The 16,181-nt window shown below is 41.5% G+C and overlaps 1 long non-coding RNA gene and 2 pseudogenes across 1 annotated transcript; all 3 read left to right on the top strand.

Annotated features, from left to right (window-relative positions):
* The first annotated feature begins 2,146 nt into the window (after nt 1–2,146).
* LOC130139093 (BRASSINOSTEROID INSENSITIVE 1-associated receptor kinase 1-like) lies at nt 2,147–3,421 on the top strand (annotated as a pseudogene).
* A 1,168-nt stretch (nt 3,422–4,589) lies between these two features.
* Nucleotides 4,590–6,859, top strand: LOC130139201 (uncharacterized). Its single transcript, XR_008817386.1, has 2 exons — nt 4,590–4,715; nt 6,579–6,859. It is a non-coding gene; the product is annotated as an uncharacterized LOC130139201 (long non-coding RNA).
* Nucleotides 6,860–12,931: 6,072 nt separating this feature from the next.
* LOC115668504 (BRASSINOSTEROID INSENSITIVE 1-associated receptor kinase 1-like) lies at nt 12,932–14,264 on the top strand (annotated as a pseudogene).
* The last annotated feature ends 1,917 nt before the right edge of the window (nt 14,265–16,181 follow it).

The following is a 16,181-nucleotide window of genomic DNA, read 5'->3' as shown; positions in this document are numbered from 1 at the left end:
CTAATGTGCCAGGGGAACTATGTGGAAAAAGAAATTCGTAGTCCCTTTGTCACTGTAGAGACATATTTTTCTTTCGTGAGTTAACAACGTAAATTACGAGATGAGTTCTTTTTATTCTCTCCTGATAAGAAAGGACGGGGTAGACTTTGCAGTATCCTCACAGGACGCACCATTGTCTATGGATTCAAGTTTCAAAGAAACTGTGCATCATCTGCTTCTTCTTGAATCACTCGACGTGGAATTCTTCTCGGTGATGGACTCGTTCGACTTCATCGGGTCTTTCCTTTTGTTATTTGTCCTTAATACTGGCAGAAGACTCCTGTCGTGGCCCTTTACGTATGAAATTTTTGTGTTTGGACCCTGTCAAGTCAACCATATATATATAGGATTATTAATTCATATGCTTGTCTCAAGATACAATCTATTGTGAATTGGCACGAAATCTGATGGATCTTGCAATTCAATATATAATAAAAGGCCCGTAGACAAGATAAATTAAAAGTAAGAGAGACCGTTGTTATCGAATATGAGCACGTTGTGATCAGCTGAGCATATTTTCGAAGAACATTTTTGCAGAAGAAAAAGACCGCCAATCCCTTGGAGCAAGGGCTCAAACCAGAGATTTGGTCAAGCCTTTCCTCTCCCTTTCTAGCTACCTACAGGCCAAAAAGATATTCTGGATAGAGCAGTCAAAGTAGACCAGACCTTGAGAGCCGTGCACGAAGAACCCAACGGTAGAAGAATCCCAGGCTGGTTAACTTTCGAGGGAATAATAGCAGAGGCAACAACAAGCGTGGCGATTGCAACACATATGGAAAACACCATAAAAGTCCATATGAGATTCCATATGAGATTTCTGATTTTATGAGATAATTATTAACTGTTCTAAAAACTTAAGTGATGACGTGATTTAATAAAACATTTTTCATTGAGTAGTATTTTGAGTAATATGAGCAATCATTTTTAGAAAATGTCTTTCAAATTATTCATTTTTCGCGAGACAAACGTAATCTTAAATTATGTTGCAATTTCCACAGCAACAACGAGAGATGGACATGAGATTCCTTCGTTAAATGAAGATGAGGGGGATGATGCATATACCAAAAATATTGTGTACAAAGAAATTTTTTAACAAATTTCCCTTGGATAAAGCGATGATAGCTATTTTAAAAACTTTCTTACAAAACTAATCTTTGGGTACCCTCTGAATATTTTATACTTTATTTGAAGAACAATGAATGGAATCCGCGTGGATCCCATGCATAGTACATGTATAAATTAGTGATACGAACTTTCTAAGTTCCTTCACAAAACATATTTTAAAGGATGTATAAGAACATTATTAGTTTTTAAGTCACGAGATTTGACAAAATCAATAATGACAATCACAATATGCCAAGAATAGTTGTGCAGGGAGTTTACGAGGAAGATGAACTCATATCAAGTACTTCTGTCTCTTCCAATATTTGGTCAACCCTAACACTAGGAAGATCTAACGGAAATAAATCCCGATTTTTATTTATTTGCAATATCAACTGACTATATGTTTTGTATTTGTACGATATCATAGTAAATATTTCTAGCTATTGTTAATGCATTTGTTTCTTGTTTCCAAGGATTATCTATTTCGAATGGAACATAGAGAAAAGAATAATGATCTAAAATTAACACTAGTATTTCCACTGATATAGAAAATTTTACATTGAAATTGCAATATGATCAATCGACATACAATGGACATGTTCCAAATACGAGTAATTAGAAGTATGGATGTTCAACTATATGCAAAAGTTAATAGCCTTTCAATGTGATGTACAGCCCATGTAGCAAAGGAAAAAGGCCTAGTGCTCTTCACATTTGGTTTTTCCAACGCGTAGGAATCCATGAATACTAGGAGAATTATGCAAAATTTGCTTTATATGAGTTGCACGTTTTGCCAAATTTTGGAGCTCGTGGCAATGAAACCTCTCCCGCTCTCTCTTTCCAGTTTCCGAGAAGCTGCTTACTGGAAGGCTTTGGAGTGAGATGGCCCCACACTTTGACATCGGCCTACAATCCAACGACATTTCCTTACCATTTCATTCCTGCACACCGACCAAAAGCTCTGTGTACAAGCAAGGCTCTTTGGATATGAAGAAGTTATTCCCAAACCAATCACTACCAATCGAGAAAAACCATCAAACGTATACTATCCATTCGTACTTGAGAAGGATCTACGTTTTCCCCGCTTAAAGATGGTGTTAAATCTCCGAACCTTCAGTTTTACCGAGTCCATTGAAGGTGGTGATCCAACACCTCCTAAAAGATTCTCTCTAAAGGAGCACCGAGTCGCGACAGACAACTTTAGCCGCGACAACTTCGTGAAGTTTGATTGGCACGTCAACGTTTACAAGGGGTGCTTGGCTGATGGTTCACTAGTGACAGTAAAGAGAGAGTGCCGTGTTGATCAAGGGAAGGAAAAAATGCTCAAAGCAGAAATACAAGTGGGAAGCACGGTTTCGACGCACCCAAATGTGCTATGCTTGAGGGGCTTTTGCAGGACCAAGAAAGAGCTATTACTAGTGTATCCCTTGATGATCAACAATAGCCTATCTAACAATCTTACAGAGAGACCGGATCTGTTTGCCCGACCTCTCGATTGGACTACTTGCAAACGAATAGCCTTGGGAGCAGCGAGGGGGCTTGCACACCTTCACAATCAAGGTAAGATCAAGATCATCCATGGCAGCATCTGCGCATCAAATATCCTGCTGAATCTGCATTTTGAGGCCGTGGTAGGAGGATTTTTGTCTGCCGTGATCACGAATGAGAGAAATGTAGAGGAAGGGACTATTGAGTGACCCACACGCATGCCAAGGCAGGGCACGGGAGTCTCAATCTCATCACCGGTAGAAGAAAATTCAGCTGATTCTCGCTCCAATTCTCAAACCTATCATCGCTATGAAGACGTTTCTGTCAACACCCCCCGATGCGGCAGTTTTTTTTTTACTGCCCCTGAGTACTTCAGCACAGAGAAGTGCACACTGAAGAATGATGTCTTCTCATACGGGAGAATGCTTCTTGAGCTCATCTCAGGACAGCCAATTTTAGAACTTCATGAGTTGGCGTATAATGAAATTCTCAGTTTGGAGGAATGGATTGGTGATTTTATGAACAAGAACGAGTTGGGAAGGGTGATCAATCCCAATTTGCAGGGGAACTATGTGGAAGAAGAAGCAGAGCAGCCAGTCCGACTGGCATTGTTGTGCGCGGATGGCGATCCATCTGTCGGACCCAAGATGTCAGAAGTGGTTACAATGATCGAAAACCAAATGCTTTGGCAGGAACCTAGCAGCAGAGCCATTGGAGTGGAAGCGAGTATAATTCAACTACTTACTACTCCTTCCCTCCTTCTCCTTCTCTCTCATTGGAGATATGCTGAATCTCGATCACCATTGTCTTCTACAAGCTCAGCTTTTAGGTTTTCCTTTCCCTATATGATTTCCGTTTTGTTTACACGAGTGCTTTACCTTCCATGATGTTTGTATTTGTAATAGTGCGAAATGAGGTCTCGGCTCTAGTTGTTCAGGGACGCTGGAATAGGGGCCTTGTGTGACATTCTGAAATTTCCACCAATTGGAATTTATTGAATAATTGAGTTGTATGAAATGTGCTCGCAGTAAATTCTGCCCGAACCGATCATTCTGGGAATGCTAACCATTAGGGAAAGGCTAATAGGGGAATTAAATTCGCGCGACTAAAGAAAATTCGATCGTGAATGGACTTCGACCATTAAATCGCGTAAGTGATATTTTGAGCCACTGTTGGCCGATTCAAGGATAGTTAGGGGTCAGTTCGCCACTGTCCTAGTAGTGGATCGCGGGTGATTCCGTTGGACCACGAAACGACTTGACGAATGATTCCGAAATTATACCGAACGATCGTACCCCTCGGATCAAGTGATTGATCTTCGCGATTTTTATGACAACCGAGATCGTCATGCATCGAACGGACTTGCATGTGACTCGATTCAGTATCAATGATGAGTCGATTCTGCGAGTTTCCCCAGCAAGCCGCCCATTAGCTTGAGAAACGCTCGAGTTGCGTTTAATAGAATTTAATTATGGAATTTTTATCCAAATTGGACACTGGAAAATTAGGAAGTCATGCCGGAACGTTAGGACGACGTTGTACGTGACACGTGTGAAATTTTGGTGTGCTCAAATTCTTCGGAAAAATTCAATTTGGACAAGAAACGAAGAAGTTGACTGTTTTGCCCTTAAAGATTAACAAAGAGCATGCTTATGGAAGAAGGGGTATTTTAGTCATTTTTGTTTTAGATATTTTTTTTGGGTCAAAGTTTCTAGATAAGACCCTCTCCTCTCTCTCTCCCTCTCCTTCGTGGACTTCCCCCCTCCTTTTTCTTTTTTGGCCATGAGTTTCCCCTCCTCCACCGTGAGTTCTTCCTTGGCCATTTTCTCCACCGCCGGCGCCGCCGCTCGCCGCCACCACACCGGACCACCCTCAAGCCACCGTCCACGCCGCCGTACGCCACCATCACCCCCTCCCGCCGTCCCTCTCTCTCTCTATTTCCCTCCCTCTCTCTCTTGGCCACGCGCAAGCCACGCCATCGCCGTCCAAGCCGATCGCCGCCACCCGGAAGTTGTACGTCGTCGCCGTTGTCCCCGATTAAGGGCTGCCGCTTTCCGTTCTAGCCGAGGAAGTCTAGAACGCGGGTAAGTCGCGCCTAAACCTAATTTAGGACTTCGGGTATCGACGGGTAAATTCGAAAAAAATCAGTATGGAATTAGGTGCGGAATCACATGGATAGGGGGTGAAAATTTTATGGCGGGCCTTAGGAATTAATTTGGGTAATATTTATTGGAAATTCAGAAAATTAGGGGCTGCGAATTACTGTTCATATGCCTCGAATCACTGTTCACTGGCTGTGGGTTACTGTTCACCGAGCTGTGATGGTCCGATTGGGACGCAAGTTGAATTTTTGGAACCTAGATATTTTGGCGAGAAAGTCCCGTGAAGGATCGGAATTAATCCGACGCCGTTTGGTTGGAGAAAAATGGGAATTATCGTATTGGATGCATATTTAAATTATTAGTAAATTGTGGTAATTAAGTTGAGTATGCTGTGGCGTGCTGTTGGGTACGAGAATGATACCGTTGAGTCCGGCTCGGAGTTTCATGTAAGTGTCGGGAAGAGTCGGTGGTGTGATTTTGTGGTTTGAGTGCAGAAATTACATGTTCACGAGTGTGGGAGTACTGTGCACTGTGCTTTGTGGTGAGTCGTTTGATGCGTGTTCGGTACCGTTAGGTCCGTCTTGGAATTTATGAAAATCCCGTGAAGGGCTGAAAATGATTTGAAAACATTTGAGCAAATAAAAATGTTGTTTTATGCGAAAATGTGCTTTTGTGTGAAAATGGTGATGTGGTGAAGTGTGGGGTGCAAGTGTGCACGGAATTTGAGGCAATGGCATGAGAAAGTGAATGTGGGATCGGACCGAGGCGTGTGATGCTCGGGCGCGATCGAGGCCCTGAGGCGTGAGCAGTACGCGGGCCGGATGTGGTGAGTGGTCGCGGTGTACCCGAGGCGTGTACGTTTATGCGGGTCACTGGCGAAGAATGAGAAAGAGGAAATGAGAATGGACGGAATAATGGGATAAGAGTGGTATATGCGCGTGTTTACATCTGACAGGATTGAGTTTGAATGATGTTGTGTGCATGTTTGAGCCTGGCAATATTATTTGTTGTGCCTGCAATGTGATGTTTCAGCGTGTGGTGATATTGAGTGTTTGAATTTAATTGGCGCTCATGGTGCATTGCATTGCATAACATGGACACGCATTGTGTATGCCGAGAAGTGAGGTATGTGATGAAATTGTGTGAGAATGCGTGTCTCGCAATGAAGGCATGTGATTACCTAAAATGCCCTGAAGCGTTATACGCTGGGTTCAGATAATAATAAGTTGTGTGATCACCGAAGGACCTTCGGGTCGATACCGTCCTCATGCACTTTGAAGCGGGACGATGCCCTAGTACGTCCTAAGACGACCATCCTCATGCACTTTGAAGCGTGCTCCGGTTCGTAAGGAGATCGCTGTTGCGCCTCATGCACTTTGAAGCGAGGCTAGAGATATTGGGCCGAGATCGGTTCTTGCGCGCCTCATGCACTTTGAAGCAGGCTAGACGCACCGGGCCGTTAATAATGTGGACTCGAGTCGTAATTAATAATAAATTGGGAAATTGCCAGTGTGCCAGTGTGGGCCAGTGGGCCGGAGAATGCGTATGACATGTAGACGACATTTGCATGCATGGAACATGCATAGACTGGCATGTGAATGTATGAGAATCGGTGCATGAACGTGTGATTGACATACGTGTGATTATGCGTGCCACGCATGTGCCGTGACTATTGTATGTTGATCTGCCTAACCTGCAGGGTCAGATAATTGTCTGACTATTGTGGTATTGTGATTTGAATAATTGTTTCCAGTCAGGAGATTGCATGCTAGCCTAGCCTAGGTTGGGTTTAGGGGTGAACTTACTGAGAAGTGTTCTCACGGTTGTTTCAACCAACAATTTCAGAACCCCGACAGGACCCATGAATCTTCCACCACCGCCACCAGAACGTTTTGGAGTCCTCAGTGGATGGGACGGTATAAAGGGACTCAGACTCAGAGGAAAAGGAATCAGACTCAGAATGGGTTTTTGGCGAGCACCATTTTTGGAGTAGTAGTAAACCCAAGTTTTCATCCTTGGAGTATCGGTTTTGAGAAAGGCGATATGCATGTACATGTATGGGACAGTTTATAAATGTAAATATTATGGTATAAGAAGGAAATGAAAAAGATATGTATATTCTCTCTGATTTTTCTCCCCAGTTTTAATTACCGGGTTTAATTGTTGATATCCGCTGTGGTAGTAAATCTCTGATGGCGAATTTGAGGTCAGCGATATTCTTGGGACGTCGCTTGAATCGACCAGAGGCGGTGTCGCGTGCCGTAGGGGTTCGGGGCATGACACCTTGAGTTTCTGAACCATTTGTCTTAGGATTATTCAGGGGAAAAGTGTTAAAAAAGTCCTAAACATTTTGCATTGGTGCCAATTTAGTCCTAAACTTTGTTTTGGTGTCAATTTAGTCCTAAACCTTTTACATTTGTGCCAATTTAGTCCTAAACCTTTTTTTGGTGCCAATTGAGTCCTAAACCTTTTGCATTGGTGCCAATTCAGTCCTAAACCTTTTGTATTAGTGCCAATTGAGTCCCAAACCTTTTTTTGGTGCCAATTAAGTCCTAAACCTTTTGCATTGATGTCAATTCAGTCCTAAACCTTTTGCATTGGTGCCAATTCAGTCCGAAATCTTTTTTAGCTAAATTAATCGGAAGGACTGAATTGGCACAAATACAAAAGGTTTAGGACTGAATTGGCACCAATGCAAAAGGTTTAGGACTCAATTGGCACCAAAAAAGGACTGAATTGGCACCAATGCAAAAGGTTTAGGACTGAATTGGCACCAATACAAAAGGTTTAGGACTGAATTGGCACCAAAAAAAGGTTTAGGACTCAATTGACACAAATGCAAAAGGTTTAGGACTGAATTGACACCAAAAAAAGGTTTAGGACTGAATTGGCACCAATGTAAAAGGTTTAGGACTTTTTTGACACTTCTCCCGATTATTCAGTACTGACCGCTCTCTTCTAACATTTTCAAGGAATTGAAAGCAACTGAACGAGTTGATCAAAGTGTCGCCTTCGAATCTATCACACTTATTGCAAAATGGAAAAAGAAACTTGTGAAGGAATGTCTATTTGATATAAATCCTGTATTCCTGGAGAATTTGGATGCCATCATCAAAGTAACAAAGCGTTTGGAAGGAAGGACCTTCACATACCTCAGCTGCGTATGCATCTTAACCATAGAATTAGGTCTCGAATTCTAGAGCTGAGGCATCTCAACGCGTATGCATATGCTGCCCGTGCGATGCATGGTTTTATTTGTGGAAGTACATTTCGACAAACTGTATATTTGAGTAGCATTTACACGTGCATGCACAGTTGCACACTGAGGTTGAAGACTTTGTGGTAGACGGTTTTTTTTCCCTCTAATTTTCAGGATGTCAGGCATCAATTAAGGTAGCGTCATGTAATCATGCTTTACTTCTTAATTAACGGAATTCCAAGTCGTTGTCCCTCTCATCCTCTGCCTGCATTTCCAAATTTGTTTTCTCTGCGTTGAGAGAGGAGGATATGGTTGGACTAGTTTTTTGACTTTCTTCGCTACGAGGAGACTCATATGAAGCTTCCAAGAAACTTCTCAGCGATGGGATGGCCAAAGGTTGGGACTATTAAAATTGGGGAATACAAGGGAAGCACCTTCCTCCTATTGCCGAGCCAATTCCATGTCTGAATGGAAAGTCTCCAAGATTTTGATATATAGCCTTCTTGTCCTCGAGGAAATTAATTTCAAAAGACATAATATTTCCATCTCTCTAGCAACGCAGAGTTGTAGACCGCGCACGCAGCCACTTCCGACAGCTTCAACGATCCACCCCGACATCGGATCACAATGCCATTTTCACCATTGAAACCAGCACAGAAAAATGATACGACCTGTGAATTTATAATTATTTTCGAAACATTTGAATCGCCTGTTACTTACCAGAAGTTACAAACTCGTGAAAATTATGGAAAATGATTTTCTAGACATTAAAAATTTCTATAATTGATCTGGTCTGTTTAAATAAGTATGGCTGGTCAATCAAAGTCTTTGAAAGGTCCAATACGGTTATTGAAGAAAATAAACTAGTACGATCAATTTTTGGAAAAATATAACTTTTATTTGCTATTTAGAAAAAACTGTATTTTCTACAAAGTTGAGTAGTTCTGACCATATACGGATTTAAGTAATTTTTAGGCGATTAGGGTGCGTATAGGGGCCATACACCCTAAATTGGGCTCTCGAATGGCATTTTCGTAATTTCCTACCGAACGGGCTTTCGGGCCCAAGCAAGTTTAGCCGCTATATCTAAAGAGTGCAACTTCTAATAAGGTACGTAAATTGTGTTAGGGTCCAAGGAAAAACGTGGTTGGCGTGTGGTGGTTTATTTAGCACTCAAACTAGGTAAGTGATTTTTACCACTTTTTCGTTTTGCAAAAATTGCATGACTTGATTTATCTAGAAAGAGTCATGTTGTGGCATGGCACGTATTTCGAACTATATAAAATACATTATTTCGTGGCTCCTTCTGAAAACTGGACAAAGTATTAATTTTTTTTTTTTAACTTCATGTTGTTGTTATCTACAAACATTCTGAAAATTAAATGCTATTTATATTGGTGATATATGTGCCAGCATGTGGTATTGTGACACGGATTTGATGGTCATTGTCGACCTAAATATTGAGACATGATATGAGAAGCATGTGCACATACCATCCCTATTCCAAGGCTTAATCACAGCCAATGTGATTTTCAGGGCTTACCCCAACGAAGCATGAGCAAAGGGTTTTCTTGACATTAGGGATCAAATGACTTTTGACATTTGTTCGCTATGCTATATATGTGGTTTATTGATATGATGCACAATATATGATTTATCGGAAGATATACATTATGCTGGTTACATTGGGATGGTTATGAATGGCCTTGATAGTTGCCGCCTTTTGCAGGCTTTGAATTTTGATAGATCCGGCAGGCCTTCTTGGTTGGACTTGGGCTTACTTTGATGATGGATAGGCTTGTTGTACTTTGGCCATTCTGTGGACTTTCATAGAAGAAAGCAGGCTCGACAGTCCTGGAGATAAATAGTAGGGATTTCTCAAACTTTGAACAAAATTACAATGTAGTCCTTGTGGCAAATTTTTGTGGGGAAATCGTAGATATGGCGGCGTGCCACATAGGATGGTGGCGATAACCTGGACCACCACGTCAGTGATTTCTTGCAAAAATTGGCCAAAAGGATTACATTGGAATTTCATGCAAATGTTTAAGACTAAATTGACAAAATTGAGAAGTAATAGCCGTATAATAGGTTTAGAATTATGACTGATTTGGTAATTTTCCCTTTCTCACGGTCTTCTCGTAACTGTAGAGATCTGTTTGCTAATAATTTTCACCACTTCATGGGGATAAAGATGCCATGAGACAGTGACATTGTTAGTAGGCTCTTAAGTTTTGAAGAAAGGAATCGTCCGTATGTTATCTACTTACCCGCTTCGACGTTAAATTCTTCTTGATCAACATCCAGTTAGCAATCCATATATTTCCTCTAACCTCTTTTTTGTTGCTTGTGGCCGGTTATGAGCAGCATTTTCCCATGTGTGTGCATCAATCTTGCTATATTTTTCTATATATGTTGGCATAAATCACTGTGACACCCTGGATTTTGATGACCTTGCATTTGCATTCTGAATGACGTTTTGATTGCAAATGTAGTGACTGTTACTAGATAGTAGATACATAAGGATAATGTTATCAATGGTCCATATATTTTTATTCGAAATGATCCCTCTACTTTTTGTTGGCTCAAAATGGTCCATGGTACTTTCTAAAAATGTCCACCGTTAGCCCTTCCCTTAATTTGGTCACTCAAATGTCAAGTTGGACACCACAGCACGTGTCGTGGTGAACACTCTTAAAAAGTACATGGATCATTTTGAAAAAAATGAGTGAAGTAAAAGGTACAATTCCAAATTTCGAAAAAAAAAAAGTTATGACACTACTGATGTCATCATCCAAAATAAACATCAACATGTTTGATCTATTAAACCACGGATAACTGAGTAGCATTTAGATGTGCATACACACTAAGGTTGTAGATATTTTGTGGTAGATAGTGTTTTTCCCTCTAATTTTCAGGATGTCATGCATTAACTAAGGTGGCATCATGTGATATCCTGAAAATTCGATCAAATTTGGTGATTTATGAAATGGTGATTTCATCGACGCTCTATTAGTTAATTCTCGCTCCGGCCCGATCACCCAGGAATACTAACCAAAGGGGAAAGGCTATCAAAGAATTTATTTCTAGCAAATGCACCGTTATTTCAAGATAAATTATAGTTGCGATTGATCGATTTCAAATACGAATTATGATCCGATTTTGCGTGTCGAGTGCTCAAGGATATCACACCCGAACTATAGGACGTCGCCTCATAAATTTTACGAATTGGCCATCGAAAATTAATTCTTAACTTGCCCTTCTAGAAACCTCTTTGTTAGATTAAATTTTGGCCGTTGGATGGAACTTGGAGAGCAAGGCTTGATCTTGGCCGTTGGATTAAACTTGGGCATCAAGAACACATCCTAGCCCTTGATCTTTGCTTGGGCATCGTAACTAATCTCAACCATTGATCTCTCTCCTCACTTTCTCTCTTATTCTCTCTCTCTTCCTCTCTCACGGCCGAATCACCCCACCACCGCCGTGCACCCACCAGCCCCTCACGCCACCATCCTTGAGCCTCGTAGATCGCCGTGTGCCGTTCACCGCCGTTTGCCGCTTGCCGTGTCAAGCCGAGGCCGCCACGGACAACTCGTGTCGTTGCCGTCGTCCTCACGTTGTCGTCGTTTTTAGACGAGTAAGTTAACATCTAATCCCTTGTTTAGGATGTTTAACTTGCATTGGGTAGTTTAGCTAGTTAATGTTTTGGTATGTTTGAACTTCTAGAATGAGCGTTGGCGAGTCTTGATTGCTAGACTAAGTTGAAATAGATGTTGAATGTTGATTTGAACTCTTGGTGTGGTATTTTCATGGCTGAGAAGTGGTGGATCTCAAAGTTGAAGGTGTTTCTTGGAGTTTTTACCTTGATTTCAGAACTGATTTTACTGTACGTCCCTGGTTTTCCATTTTTATAAAGCATTTTGTGGTTAGAATCTTGAAAAGTGTTCCTCATAAAAGTTGTTCACAAGATCTTGATCTATAACATACTTAAATTTCAGATTTTTCTGAGCTCAAATGGGTTACACGAAGGTCCAATTTCTTACCGAATCAGAACTGTTTTATACTGTAGATTCCGTGACCTTCGTGCCTTCTCAGATTTTTATAAAAATTTCCAGTTCGATTTCGGCCATACTTCCTTCACAAGATTTGTAAACGAAATCCATTTCTACAACGTATAAAAATTTCAAAGTGTTTTGAAAGGATTTGATTTGTAAAACGAGTATTTCTTGTGGTTCAGTTCCCCTGTTCCGGCGGACCAGTTCTGGGTTGTTTCCGAGCCATCAAAAGTGATCTTTGTATAAGGATTTTGGGATTGTGTTCTTCATGGAAAATATTCTTTAAGGTCTTTTCTATAACATATTCAAATTTTATAATTTTTGGAAACCATTTGCTATGCTTTTGAAGTTGATTTCCCAAATCATGCAAATCTGTCCAGTTTTACTAGAATTCCATAATCTGCCGGTTTTTACTTGAAATCTTTGGCTTTCGATTTCTGGCCTAAAAGAGGCAATAACGGCAATTACCTAGCTTTTCAATAATGTTTATTTGGCTGTGATCCGATGTTGAATTCATGTTTTAAAATGAGGTTCACAAAAATCGATTGACCATTTGCATGTGTGACCACTTGTTATTGTTGTGTGGCATTGATGTGAGCACGATTCATGGACGCATGGGCTAATTGAGAAGATAATAATTGGCCGGAATGGCATTTAGATGTGCATACACACTAAGGTTGTAGATATTTTGTGGTAGATAGTATTTTTCCCTCTAATTTTCAGGATGTCAGGCATTAATTAAGGTGGCATCATGTAATCATGCTTTACTTATTAATTAATGAAATCCCAAGTTATTGTCACTCCCCTCCTCCGCCTGCATTTTCAAATCTGCGTCTCCGCTTTCAGAGGAGGATATGGTTGGACTAGTTGGTTTTGACTTTCTTTGGTCCGAGGAAACTCATATGAAGCTCCAAGAGATTTCTCAGCGATGGGATGGCCAAAGGTGGGGACTAGTAAAATTAAGAAATACGAGGGAAGCACCTTCCTCCTTGCATTCCTGAGCCAGATCCATTTCTTGTGCGCAATGTCTCAAGCCGGAGACTCTCCTCTAGCAGAGCCAATTCCATGTCTGAATCAAAGGCCAACTCCTTGAATTCGGTACGTTGTCTTCTTGTCCTCCAGGGATTATCATTTCAAAAGACGGAATATTTCGATCTCTGTAGCGACGCAGAGCTGTAGTCTGTTCTTTTGTACAAGCACAAGCCCGAAAAAGATCCGATTCATTTGGTGGGGAGGAATTAACAGGATTGCGTAGAGATGGTGTTCAATTTACGCACCTTCAGTTTCTCCAGTTCTAGTCGAGAAGTTGGAAGGACAGTTGATAATACCAGTAATACACTCAGAAGGTTCTCTTTCAAAGAGCTTCAGGCTGCGACAAGGAACTTCGACCACAAAAACTGGTTGGGTGAAGGAGCATTTGGACCGGTTTACAGAGGCCGGTTAGCCGATAATTCTCTCGTCGCTGTAAAACGACTGAGAGTGCTTTCCGAAGATTCGGAAAAACAGTTTCAGACAGAAGTGGAAGTGGCAGGCATTGTTCACCACCCCAACTTGTTAATCCTGATTGGATATTGCGATGTGGAGAAAGAGCGGTTGTTAGTCTACCCTTCATGGTCAACCGCAGTCTCGACTACCTCTTGAAACAGAAAGCCGTCTGAGCACTCAATTGGCCGATCCGGATGCGGATAGCATTGGGAGTTGTGAGGGGGATGGCTCACATGCACGATCAATGTCATCCGAGCATCATACACCGCGATGTGAGTTGTTCGAACATATTGCTAAATGAGGAATTCGAGCCAGTATTGGGAGACTTTGGCTTGGCCAGGATCATGCATGAGAGGGACATTGTGGTGGGGAATGCCAAAGGGTACGTTGGCTTCGGCTCGGTTTCTGCAGCTGAAGTGGGTAAATATCCGCCTTTATCACCCCTATCCCCTCAGTGGTACCAAGTTTGTTATGTCAACACCGTCGTGCGTGGACATCTAGGGTATGTTGCTCCCGAGTATATGAGCACGGGCAAGTGCACTCTGAAGGTTGATGTCTATTTATATGGGAACATGCTTCTCGAGCTCATCTCAGGACGTCCATTTTGCGACTTTGGTTGGCGGAATGACTGGATTAGCAGATGCATGAACAAGAATGCATGGGAAAGGGTGGTTGATCCTACTTTGCAGGGGAGCTATCCAGTGGAAGAAGCAGAACGACTCGTCCGACTTGCATGGTCATGTGCGGATGACGATCCATCTGTCTGACCCAAGATGTCTGAAGTGGTTATGATGCTCGAAAACCAAATGCACGGACCGGATCCTAGCAGTAGGAGCAGTTGGAGCCGAAGCGAGTGTGATTCAACTCCTTACTAATCCTTCCCCCCTTCTCCCTCGCTGGAAATGGGTCCATGACTGGCACGCACGATACTACATCTTGATCAACGTCTGTTCTTTTCCCTTAAACTTGAAATGCATCTTCTACCTTTTGCCGTTTTACCTAAGTTCCTATATGTTCATTTCCCATTTAACTTGTAAGATCTTTCTCTAATATATCTCCGTTGAGCAAATACTGGATATTCTTGGAGTAATTTTTTCGGTTCCATCCATTTCAGAAAAAGGCAATATTATAGCTCATTAGGACCTACACAAAATTTATAAAGGGGATTTTCCCTATTAGGAAGAACGATGTTAATAGTTTTAATTTGGTTACACAATAATCTACTTTTCTTTATCAACTCCTAATATGATCAATAAAATTAATCAATTCAATATTTCTTTTCATGTGGGATTCATCTAAGTATAGGTTCAGGTGCGCATGAAAGCCCCAATTTGATTCGTCTGGAGAAGACCATTGGATTGTTGTTCTCAATTCCTTGGTTCATAAACGAGTAGGAGGTTTTCTTTTCTAGATAGAGAAAGAAATTGGCGGTCCTTTTGTCACTCCGGAGACACAATTGTCTTTCGTGAGTCAACAACGTCGATTACGGGATGAGTTGACTTTCTTGTGTTCTCCCTCGATAAGAAAGTACGCGGTAGACTTCGCAGTATCTTCATAGGAGGCACCATTTTCTAGGGAGGTAAGTTTCAAAGAAACTGTCCATCATCTGCTTCCTTCTTCAATCACTGCATGTGGAATTCTTCCTGGTGATGGACTCCTTCAAATCCATCTTTTTCCTCTGTCTTGCCTTTTGTTATTTCTCCTTCATATTAGCAGAAGACCCCTGCCATGGCCCTTTATGTATGAAATTCTGGGTCCGGACCCTATCAAGTCAACTATAATTGCAGGATTATTAGGTCATAAGTTTGTCGGGAAAATTTTCAAAAAAATCCTAAAATTATTGCACTTTTGCAAATTCAGTCCTAAACCTTATAATTTTGCCAATTAAGTCTTAAACACTTTCACATTTCTCCAATTAAGTCCATTCAATCAATTTTGGCTGAAAATTACTGACTTGGAACGTTCTAAGTGGCATGGCTAGCGCTAGCGTGAATAATTTTTAATAATACTTTAATATTTTTCGATTTTTTTAATATTTTTTCTTTTCCTTCTTTACTTTTTTCTCTTTTTTTCTTTTTCTCGTTTTCCCTCCGCCGGCCATTGGAGGGCCTCGTCGATGGCCAGCAGAGGTCGCCGGCCTCAGGCGAGGGCAGCCCTTGCTGGCTCAGTGACCAAGGTCAATCACTTTGAGCAAGAGCTCCAACCAGAGATTCGCTCAAGCCTTTCTTCTCACTTGCTGACTACCTGCAAAACTGTTCTGGAGAGAGCACTCAAAGTTGACCAGGACCTTGAGTGCAGTGCACGGAGTAGACAACGGTAGAAGAAAGTGGATGAAATAATCCAACTCTTTCACGTAACGGCAACCCTCTTGAAGCAATAGCCAGCTCTAATACCCCCGATCTTGAAAGGAAGTTTTTGGATTCTAACTACCGGAAGAAAAGAGATACTCTTACTCTATGGAATAAGACAGTTGATGAAATAAATCCATACATAATGGATCTTCTTCCACGTGAACACATGGCTCAAAATAGCAATGCTTGTTATGTGACTATGAAGCATTAGTCCGACTTTGGGTTTATGCAACAACACTAGGACATTGTCACTGTTATAATTGGGCCAAAACTCAGCCCACCTAATGAGCTCTCAAATTCTGCAGGAGCTGTGAAGAAAGAAGAAGAGTAGGTAAAAAAAAACAGACACACATAACCG

Source organism: Syzygium oleosum, unplaced genomic scaffold (assembly GCF_021117445.2).
Source record: "Syzygium oleosum isolate NSW1041296 unplaced genomic scaffold, Sole_v2.1 Sole_v2.10, whole genome shotgun sequence".
Taxonomy (NCBI): Eukaryota; Viridiplantae; Streptophyta; class Magnoliopsida; order Myrtales; family Myrtaceae; genus Syzygium; species Syzygium oleosum.
This window is presented reverse-complemented; position numbering and strand designations above follow the sequence as displayed.